The sequence below is a fragment of the Sinocyclocheilus rhinocerous genome, unplaced genomic scaffold (genome assembly GCF_001515625.1).
Source record: "Sinocyclocheilus rhinocerous isolate Xijiao unplaced genomic scaffold, SAMN03320098_v1.1 scaffold2645, whole genome shotgun sequence".
Lineage (NCBI taxonomy): Eukaryota > Metazoa > Chordata > Actinopteri > Cypriniformes > Cyprinidae > Sinocyclocheilus > Sinocyclocheilus rhinocerous.
In genome coordinates this window covers 602,043-611,762 of record NW_015654522.1, presented here as the reverse complement: position 1 = coordinate 611,762, position 9,720 = coordinate 602,043, and the positions used below count along the sequence as shown (strand labels likewise).

General features: G+C 36.5%; 1 pseudogene; it reads left to right on the top strand.

Moving 5' to 3' along the window:
• The first annotated feature begins 1,252 nt into the window (after nt 1-1,252).
• Nucleotides 1,253-9,308, top strand: LOC107717501 (zinc finger MYND domain-containing protein 12-like; annotated as a pseudogene).
• Nucleotides 9,309-9,720: the final 412 nt, after the last annotated feature.

Genomic DNA, 9,720 nt, shown 5'->3' with positions numbered 1-9,720 from the left:
TGTGTGTGTGTGTGTGTGTGTGTGTTTGTGCACAGAGATTCCATGCAAACTCACGATTTCATGATTAATTTCGGAGAGTGGGTAGAGTCTAGCCCTTATGAGGAATTCAGGGCAAAGGAAAAATAATTGTATTTTTAGGTATTTTAAACAATTTCACGTCTGAAATTTTGTGTGTTTTGATGTTTTTTGTGTGGATGAGCAAATCAATAAACTTTTTTTTTTTATGTAAATGAGTCATTACTGTGAGTGAAATAAATTCTGATAAAATAATAATTTAGGCTGTGTGCACCAAGATGGGGCTGAAGGACTAGATATCACTGTTTTTTACTATAAAAACCTACTCTGATAAATATATTCACTAATGTCAGTTTCTATGTAGACATGTAGGCTACCTTTAAGTCTTACAGGATGTTATTCAATATTTTCACAATTATTTCCCAGGGGGAAAAAAATACATGCCTAATGGTAATGAGGCGTGTTGTCACTATGCGGCAAGTTGTCACATTAGAATGTTGCAATAAACCTTTCAGCTAAACTTTAATAATACCGCAGTTATGAAAATATAAAGGCCACTGAACAAATATGAACATGTTTTGTACTTTATACAGTGTATAATTTTTTTTTTTTTTTTTTTACCCATCTGCTGTATGTTTCTAGTATTTATGGATTTTTTTTTTATGGTATCACTTTACTTCCTTAAATTAATTGCATCCGCTTATATTCTCATTTGCAAGTTGCTTTGATTAAATGTGATAAATGAATAAATGAACATTTTGAATATTTACAATGTTTGACAACTTGCCCTAGCATGCCTGAAAACATTTCAGTCTTTGGGTTACGTTCAGATGGATATATATGCAAAATCACTGCTTTACATTTTACCTGTATTTCGAGACAATAAGATTTAGCAAATGAAGCGTTTTAACTATGTATGTAAAATATAAATTGAAATACAATAATTACGCTATTGTAAATACAAAACTATAAAACGTGTATATAAAAAACAAAACAAATATAAAAGGTTAAAATCGCAGGGGCAGACAAATCCTCGTCAGCTGCCCTGAGGTCGTCTCCATGGGAACCAAATTGAAAAACACTACTAACTCAGACAGAAAGGAAAATTATTGCGTGAGCTGAGTTGTAATTGGAAAACTCTTGAAACGGCTTGTGGTCAGAAAGGAAAATAAAAGGTTTTTGTATTAATTTAAGCACATTTTGAAGGCTGAAACAGCTGCGAGTAAATTTATTTGGGATGTCGGCCACCATCAACCTACTAGCAAATCCTAAAGGAGTGAAGAAGCTGTGCGAACTTTGCCAGAAACCTGCAAAACGTCAGTGCACAAAATGCCTGGTCACATTTTACTGGTGAGTCTGGTCGGGTCCTTGTGTTTTTGTCTTTAAATTAACCAGCCAACTGGTGTTAACCGACCTTTAAACTAGTAATACGTAATGCTCCATCGTGTAATTGCGCGTACAGACAGCAGGTGGCACTGTAGACAAACAAGTCATGCGCACATTCTTCTTGGCCGCGTTACTGCAGAGATGGAAAGGTTGAACGAGTTCAAACAGCTGGAGGAGAAATTATGTGCAGAGGGAAGATAATAGCCAGCCATGCGTGCTTAAAGCCAACCAGGAAAAAGAGAAAGAAATATGACTGGAAAATGTATGTGTTTTGTGTGCTTGCCTGGAGTTTTCACTTGCTGTTTTTAAAGACGCCACAATCCTCACAACCGTCTACGGACTGCGGTCAAGCCAGCCGCGCTTTGAAAATGCACGGTCAAGCCAGCCGCATTTTTTTTTTGTTTTGCGCGTGTAGTTGTGTACTTACGGTACGGGTGCTGAGAGCATGGCTTGACCGTGCATTTTCAAAGCGCGGCTGGCTTGACCGCAGTGTCTACGGTCTCAGTGTCAACATGCAAATACATATCGATATAACTTGGACAGAAACAGAATGTTCATTGACGGGCAGCTCTTATAAGCGATAGTTAAATGAAATATGAAAATACTGTCTTTATTTACTCGGCAATTTTGTTTCGAACCTGAATGGCTTGCTTTATTTTGTGTCTGTTTCACAAAAGGAGATTGTGTAACAAGTTAGAACACGTTTGTGTGTGTGAGTACAGGTTTATATGGTTTATGAGGCACAAATGTGTATAATGACATAGGTATTACAATTTGAACACGGTTTATGAGGACACTTCCTGTGTTCTCGTAAACACCAAATGGCCTAAAATCATATTAAATTGTGTGTGTGTGTGAGGGGTAGGTTTAGGGGTAAGGTTAGGGTAAGGGGATAGAAAATAGTTTGTACAGTACAAAAACCATTACACATATGCAGAGTCCCATAAACCATGCCAACATGTACCTACTTATATCTTAAGGACAAATTTGTACCTAGAAATGAGCTAAATCTGACAAAAACCCCTTTTGGAAATGTCCAAGTTTTGGAAAAACAGTATTTTAAAAAGTAATTTTTTTTTTTTTATTGTAAAGATGCGTAAAGTTTTCTATTTAAGTTTGGTTATGGTATTTATAACTAGCTGTATATGAAAACATATAGACATCTGGAATGTGTGTTTGTCTGTCTGTCTGTGTGTGTGTGTGTGTGTGTGTGTGTGTAGTAACTCTGACCACCAGCAGACCGACTGGACCAGTATTCATGAAAAACCTGTCCGTTGCTGGTATCTATCCATGCACCTGCATCATTCGGCACTCTGCAGTCCGACCGAGAGCACCACCACAAAGAAACAGGTTTGTATGCACTCCAACACATAAATTGGGGCAAATGGGATGCCAGCAGGGTAGATATCTAATTAGTCCGTGTTTTGCGTGTTTTTGACACTAGAAACATCTAGTAGAGATAGAGGCGCAGAGGTGGGTGTCCAAGAAGAGGTTCCAGGATGTGTTACCGGCTGCTCTCCTATTCCAGCGCTGGGCCATGCGGGTGTACGGATCCTGTGCTGCTGAACTGGTACCAGCTTATCTACTGCTCGCACAGGCTAATATAGGTGAGACATGCATAGAAACACATCTGCAGAAAGCAACACAATGCTGTACTAATTTTAAATCTCTCTAAGGTCCATTAGATTGAAAGCCACGGGTAGACTTAATAGTTTGATTCACTTTCTGAACCTCTCTGGAGGCTGACAGCCAATAACTTCCACTTCAGGAGAGAATGGAAACAAACGTTTGCTAAAATCTGAGGCTGGCAATGAGCCCTGTTTACTTCCTGTGGGACGGTCTATTGGTGGGCTCAAAGGCGGTGCTTGGACATGAACTGCGGAGAGAGACACTTGTTATGTAATTCAGGATGTGGCAGACCAGTCATGCAGATGTGTACTGTCTGAATGAAAAACTCTTGCACTGAAAGCTCTTCGTCATGAGCTGCATCTCCATTTCTGAGACAAGAAACTGCGCATTGATGTGCATCTGGTATTAATAAACAACCTCTCTGTATAACGCGTATAGTGCATCTACATAACAGCTGTTATAAAATATGCTTGCACTGCATTTTGCATTTAGTAAAACAGGTAATGTGCAAACATAATATTCAGACAGTAAGCTAATTAAGCAAGAAACAAAATGCTTATGATATACTCTAAATAAAAAAATCAGTAAAACTTTTTTATAAGAATGAATACTTTTATTCAGCAAGGATGCGATAATTGATCAAAAGGGAGAGTAAAGACATTTATATTACAAAAGATTTCATTTTCAAACAAATGCTGTTCTCTGAACTTTCTTTTTTAATCAAAGAATCCTGACCAAAAATCGTTTTTCACAAAAATATTAAGCAGCACAATAATGATAATAATAAATGCTTCTTGAGCATCAAATCAACATAGAATGATTTCTGAAGGATCTTGTGAGACTAAAGTCAGGAATAATGGCTGCTGAAATTCCTGCTGAAAAAGGAATAAATTATTATTTTTAAAAAATATATTAAAACATAAAACAGTTATAATAAATAATAATTAAATTGTTAAAGTATTTCACAATAATGTTTTACTGTATTTTCAATCAAATAAATGCAGCCTTGGTGATCATTTGACTTCTTTTAAAAACATTTTTTAAAATCTTACAGACAAATTTATAACAAAATGGCAGAACATGCATAAATTAACAATTATTAAACAATTATTAAAATTAATTACATTTTATTTTTAATTATAATATATTACAATTCTTCTTATAAAAACACATAATTTGCAGGGTTGCTTCCCTTCTGTGCATATTAGGAATAAAAGGTTTTAAAGACTGCAGGCATGACGACATTTCCAGTAAATGAATATAGTGAGCAGCTGATGCTCACTGGATTTTATGGTGGATTCAGTGGATTTCTTGGGAGTGAACATGGAATGGTTTTGATGATGAGAATGGCCCTAGGAATGGCCAACTCCCTGGGCAGTGCACTGTTGAACTAGGGAGCGGATTGAGACACACCCCTGATAATTAAGCTTCTGTCTATATGAATAGATGCGATGCTTTGTATGCTGAGAATTCACAGTGGCTGCTTTCATCTTCTGTTTGACAGATGAGCAAACCAGGCATGAATCTTTAAAACATTGGATGTCTATTCCAACAGAAACATCAAAGAGGGTTGTATTGAGTAGAAAAACCTTCTAATAGCCAGTCTCACTTAAATTCAAGAGGCATCAAGGACCTTTTGTTCATAATGCATGTTGCTGGTGTGTGTTTAGGTATAGGTTCTCTCTCCCAGGCACATGAGTATCTGTCTAAGGCCGAGTGGACAGTAATGAAAACACCAGGCTGCAGTCACACTGTCCTTCATCAGCTACACAGAACCTTGGGCCGCCTGCATGCTGCCACGGGAAAATACACATCTGCTCTCACTCACTTTGCCAATGACGTGAGTCCAAAAACATGTGGAACACTGTTATTGGATTGCATGTACATAATTTCTGCTATGACGCTGATGCGTGTTTGTGTGGTAATATATATTAGGATTTTGTAAGAATATTGCAAGGCCCTTTGAAATACGTAATCCTGATTGGTCAATTGGGGCGTACTGGCATTTATAATTGTAACAAATTTTTTTTTTAAATAATTTATTTATGTGTGTATTAACTGTACATAACTGACTATATGTCTTTTTTTTTCTATGTGTAGGTGTACTATGCCAGTGAGATGTTTGGTTTGGGCAGTACAGTGATGTCTGGAGGATATTTCCTTATGGCTGATGTGTTTCTGAAGCAAAACAAGCCTGGCATTGCCCATTCGCTCTACACAGAGGTAGGCAAACCCACCATCAGCACACATTGAGACATCTGTCTCTGTGAAATGTCTCTCATCGTATTGCGTGCGTGTGTACAGGTGGCAAATTCATGGCACGCTCACTTGTGTAAGCTGATAGATGGTATCAGTCGGAGCGGCACTCAACCAGTGTTTTGGTGAGTGGCATAAAGACCAGTGTTGGGCAAGTTACTTCCAAAATGTAATACATTATATATTACTAGTTACTGTCTTTTGAAAGTAATTAGTTTACAATATTATTTTACCCGTGGAATTTTTTCTCTGGTGCTGTTTTGCTGTGTTGGTAAATTCACCACTTAATTTTGAGTTAAAATATGTTGTTGTAACTTGCGTTACTGAGATTGTAACGAGTAATAATATTACCCAAATTTGATTAGTAATGCGTTATATTACTGCGTTACAGCAAAAAGTAATATACTACTGTAATATTATTACTTTTGTAATGCGTTACTCCCAACACTGATAAAGACAGTTAACCTCCACAAAGAGACATTTGCAAACATTATTCATCCAATCAGCATATACATTTTTTAGTGAAATATTACTATATATACTGTTCAAAAGTTTGAGTTTTAAGAAATTAATACTTTTATTGTCCAGAGGTGCATTCAATTGATCACTTATAGTAAAATTTATAATATTACAAAATATTTTTGTCAAATGGATGCTGTTGTTTAGCATTTTCTATTTATCAAAGAACCCTGAAAATTTTTTTCCACCAAAATACTATGCAGCACATCTGTTTTAAACATTGATAATAATAAGAAATGTCTCTTGAGCACCAAATCGTATTAGAATCATATTAGAATGATTTGCTGAAAATGCGGCTATGCTGTCACAGTAACAGATTAGATTTAGAATATATTCAAATAGAAAACAGTTATTTAAATTTTAATTGAATTGCAGTAATATTTAATAAATGGGGCCTTGGGAAATCAGCTTTTCACTCTTCTCTCCAAAACTGTCCATAGTGTTTTGATAATATTCAGGTCAGGTAATTGAGCTGGCCAGGGCAGATGTTAAAATTCATCCTGGTGCTCCAAATGTCCAGGTTTTAAGATCATGACAGCATATTTCTTTGCATTTTAGCATTGGTGTCTATTATTAAAGTTTTAGCAATTGCAGCTTTTTCATGAATGCCGGCTTTGTGAAGTTCTCTGTGGTACATTTTTGTGGAAACACTGTCTTCAAGGTGGATATTGAGGTTTGCTGTCACTTTGCAGAAGTAGTTCTATGTTGTTTTGACACAGACCTTCTTAATGCTGACAGTCCCTATCATACACTTTCGGTTTCTGCCCACTGTTCTTCTTCTCTAATGATGTGTTGCCATGCTTTGTGTATGCATTCATAATCATAAAGACTGTTGTTCCTAAAACACCAAACAATTGGGCCGTTAAGTTTACAGACGCTCCTGTTATTAAACAGGCTCCCATGATTTGTCCTTTTCGGAAATCTGACAACTCACTCATTTCACAGACGGCTTTTAATAGAGATATATAAAAAATAAGCATTTTTTTATAATAATTAAAATGAATAAATTCATTTCTATTACACTTTGAACTTGCAAATAAAAACTTTATTTTAATATGTAATCTATATCCTGATATATACATTTAATTTGTTTATGGTAGCATGAAATGTCACATCTGTATGGTGTGGATTTCATTTATCATAAGCTTTTATAGCAGCCTGTACCATCATGATTGTATGTATTGTGTATTGTTTGTAGTTCGTATGAGGTTAGTGTTATATTGAGAGCCATGAGGTTGTGTCCTAGAGCAAAACCTAGTTCGTTCCACTGATAACTGAGATCAAACATGACACAGCCGCGAGTACGTGCGGCGCTTCTGCCCTAGTTCTCTCTCTAAGCCTATTAACCTCAGCGGTGTTTTGGCTAAGTCTTACAGTGACGTGGCTGGCTGGCTGGTCAGTGGTCAGTACGCTTGATCCTTCCTGCTCTCTGGCCTCATTCTGACTGACCTGAGGTCAGTAGACTGGCGCCGGTTCCGCCCTCTGGCCAGCCACATCATATTATAACTTCTGACCAGATGACTCTATAGCAGGAAACAGCTCAGCCGGCCTTGCTCTGCATGTCCTAGTGGATGTGACTGCACAGAGCTACAACAACAAGCATGACCTGGTATCAATCAGGGACACAGACTAGCCAGTTTTATTCTTTTTGTCTCTGTAGGGCAGACAGTCATATCACGTCAGTGGTCAGTGAAGCCTAACATCAAACTATACTCACTGTTCAGTCAAGCAACTTAGTTTATAAATTAATACATTTCATGTTAAATCAGCGTAATGTTAATTCATAATTCATAAAAAATACTATTGTTCATTGTGCCTTTATGTGTGTTTGGAATACATGAACTTTAATGTTAGAAAATAACAAAATAAACTGATATAAGCTAATAATTATACATTATTTTAATGTTATTACAATTTAAAATAACTGTTCTTTATGAATATATGATAAATATAAAAATAAAATGATTTATTTTTGTGATGGCAAAGCTGAATTTACCACAGTCACATAATCCTTCAGAAATCATTCTAATATGCTGATTTGCTGCTCAAGAAACAGTTCTTATCATTGTTCAAAACTTGTTTTCTTGGAAACCTTGATACATTTTTCAAGATTCTTTGATGAATAGAAGGTTAAAAAAATATTTTTAGATAGAAATCTTTTTTTACATTATAAATGTCTTTACTGTCACTTTTGATTTCTGTTACATGCAAATAAGTGTTTCTTTTTTTTAAATCTCACTGAACAGTAGTGTAAATATGATGAAACATTTTTATGCAGTAACATTATTTGAAAACATATTATTTATAGATGTGGTTGTTGGTAGATTTCTAAACTGGCACCAGGGAGAGTTAATGCTTCTCCTAATGGACCAAGCTAGCATGGTTATCAGCCGATTCAGATAATCTCAAAGTGGTCAAATATTGGCTAATTTATCAGCCTGGCAAACAATAACAGATGGGAGCAACTCCCTATAAGGGATATATTTCAAAACACTAGATGGTAGATCACATTTCTGAATATCTCCTAGAGATTATTCAACAGAATTCATCATTCAGCCTCAGATAGATCTGGTTTCTCAGAATCAAACTGCTGCACTCACCTGTGACTATTATAGCTGACATTGATCTTCCTCTTTTGTGTGTAGATGAGGCCCAGTGTGTGGAGGCTGATCAGATGTTGAGATGTATCTTAGAGTTTGAGGAACAGTGTGTGAAGCCTCGCCCTGACCAGTCAGCCATGTTGGCTCATTCTCTGGCTATGCTCTGGTTACTATGCAACAACTACACCAAGGTAAACAATAAAGATTGACTAATTAAAAGTATTCAATTCACACTTCATGAGATACATTTACAGTATGCTCCTGAATTCAACACTCATCTCCTCAACAGTACCCTGCATAACCAAATCATTGAATGTGCTGAGATGGAACGTTTGAATTCCATTGACTTGGATGGAGTTGTGCTGTGAACATGTTTAAGTGCTTTTGACTTCAGTGCAGATTAACACTAAAGACTAAAGCCATGATGGAAATGGACAGTCTGACTGTTCCATTGCTATTCTGGTTGTAATTGGATTCTCTTGTAGGATTCCTCCTACATAGACTACAGCTTAAATCCTCAGTTCTTATCGCAAGCTTGTTCAACCTCCCAGCTCTCAGATCAAACTACAACGAAACTCCCTGATTTATCACTTCACAGCTCTTATATCAAACTGTTAACATCCCATTATTCATTCAACTACACTATACTCCCTAAATTAAACCGCTAAACTTGCCACACTATCATATAAAATAGGTGATATTGTTCTGGTCTTTTTCTGTTTAGAAACTAGATTGTCTTTTTTGTTTTTGGTATATATTCCTTTTATGTTTTTGTGTTTGTGTATATAGGCTTTGGATTATGGGAAGAAGGCTGAGGTGTTGATCCAGGGGTTAAATGAGCAAAACACACTGAGAGAGTCAATCCATAATCTACTTCAACATGCTGAAAAACACTTGGAATGAGACTGGCCACTAACCTACACACCAAACACAAAAAATCAAAAAGGACCATAATATACAGCACAACAACAGTGTCTTTACACTGTACGGTGTTCATATTCATTCATTCATTAAATCGAATGATATTGGGAGATATTGATGTTTAATTAAGGTGAGGTCACATTTGTGAAATTTCTTGGGCAAAAAAGGTCCACTGTCTCAATAGTGATGTATGAAGCAGAGCTCACACTGAAGTTACTTTGAAACCAAGCAGCTTTCTGTTGGTCAATGCAGTGCCAGTGAATTTGTGACCAACTCAACCATCTGGACAGGGAAATCTTTCGCCAAACGAGTGGATTCCTATTAAAATGACTGGACTCAGCATGCGAAAATTTGCAGAACAACAGTAAATGTGACCACACTTTTTTTTTTTAGC